At 33.2% G+C, this 1,857-nt stretch overlaps 1 long non-coding RNA gene across 1 annotated transcript; it reads right to left on the reverse strand.

Annotated features, from left to right (window-relative positions):
• Positions 1-6: 6 nt before the first annotated feature.
• On the reverse strand, positions 7-1,850 carry LOC109592084 (uncharacterized). Its single transcript, XR_002190161.1, has 6 exons — positions 1,470-1,850; positions 1,348-1,421; positions 1,153-1,294; positions 618-1,098; positions 189-563; positions 7-139 (listed from the first exon to the last, which is right to left on the reverse strand). It is a non-coding gene; the product is annotated as an uncharacterized LOC109592084 (long non-coding RNA).
• Between the last annotated feature and the right edge of the window lie 7 nt (positions 1,851-1,857).

Consider the following 1,857-nt stretch of genomic DNA (forward strand, 5'->3'; position numbering starts at 1 on the left):
CTCCCTACTATGTATATTGTTCCTAATATGACTCCAATGACAATGCCTGCCACAGCTCCTGAGCTTAAGCCACCACCTCCATTCTCTTCATCATTTCCTGTTGGTGACTGACACTGATTTTGAATCAGCATACAACTGTCTATAAAGTATATATTTATCATAAAAAATACTACTAATACATAACATACATGTTTCTATTGTAGAGCCAACTTGGAAATAATTTATTGTCGGTGTGTTTGAGTTAGTATTGATGACAGAACCTTTATTGTCTTGCTCATTTCCACTAGCACACACAATGAGAACATCTTCAGAGGAATTGAGATTAAAAGTGAGTGCTGAATTGTTTAAATTCTGATCAAATGTAAAGTTATACCCATATATATTTTCAAAATTGGGTGTTGATTTATTGAAATTGACTTCTGTTACTGGTTCCCAAATCTGATCTGAAAATCCAAGTGCTCTTTTACTAATGTTCCACTCTACTGCTCCAGTATTTGTGGTACAGTTGCAATTTACTGTATTTCCAGCACATACAGTCTCACTGAAGACAGTGACAGCACCAACTACATATTGCATATATTGTACACAGCATTCAATTTACTGCATGCAGCTCTTACCTGCTAACCAAGTGTAGAGTAGAAATAGCAAAGGAGAGTCTCTCATTTACAATAACAATTCAACTAAAATGCATAACAAACAAAAATAGGATCACTCCCTCTTCATGAATATGAGTATCACACAAGTGAATTCAATCAATTATAGTGACTGATCACATTTCAACTACACCCACCCAATTTTGTACTGTAGGACTGTAAATGGAAATTATTATTATTTAAAAAAGGAGTAATAAGTGTTTATTCTTTCTGATGTTTATAATTTAATTATTTCATTCAACATTCAACTAATTTAATTCTAACTGTTCTTCATCTTGATTATGTGGGTGTCTTTGGCCATGTCAACACCAGCGGCGTACACACACTATAGTTACTACTACTGCTACTAATACTAATAATACTACTATTGGCAATACTGAGCTTATTATAATGCATGTGATATGACCAGGATGACCTGGTGGCTGGCTAGTCATTGGATCATTACCTGTATATAAAGTAGATCTACTCAATATTATAAACTATTATACATACAACATACTGGGACTAAAGTTGGTTGTTGGTGTGCTTGATACATAATAGGTCTCGCTGTTATCTATCTTTGATTCAGTTACTGGTATATTTCCAGTAATGGAATTGTTGTAGTACTGGCTTGAATGCTTTGAGCATGTGTCTGATGATACCTATAGGAATTGTTGGTTTAACTTAATTTATGAAGTACTCATCTATATTTTACCAGTACTGTATTTAGTGTAACATCAGCACAGCAAATATTATTTTTACAAGGATCAATAGTGTTAGTTGTATCAGCTATTGTAATAGATTATAGTGTTATTGAGATATATATTATATTCTTACTAATTGTGAATGGTTCACTGTTGTTGCTTTGCTGTTCATTCCACCCTCTAACAGTGTATGTATAGATTACATTGTCTAATAAGTCACTTGAGTTTATATGTAAGGTTGTGTTGCTAGTATTATACATCAATACACTGGTTGATGTACATGAACAACTAATAACCATCACTTGATACACAGTAGAAGTACAGTTATTCCCAGTGTCCTCCCATTCTAAAGTAACTCCACTTGCATTGAAGGTTGTTGTCAAGTTTGTTGGAGCTTTTGCATAATAACCTATTATTAATTATACAAAACATTGAAAAGGGTAACATATTCGTTTACTCTTTTTTTTACTTTCAAAACAAGTTAAACAACTAGCCTCTATATGTGCTTATATGCCTAACCT

The sequence above is a fragment of the Amphimedon queenslandica genome, unplaced genomic scaffold (assembly GCF_000090795.2).
Source record: "Amphimedon queenslandica unplaced genomic scaffold, v1.1 AMPQUscaffold_6355_Cont21685, whole genome shotgun sequence".
In the NCBI taxonomy this organism is placed as follows: Eukaryota; Metazoa; Porifera; class Demospongiae; order Haplosclerida; family Niphatidae; genus Amphimedon; species Amphimedon queenslandica.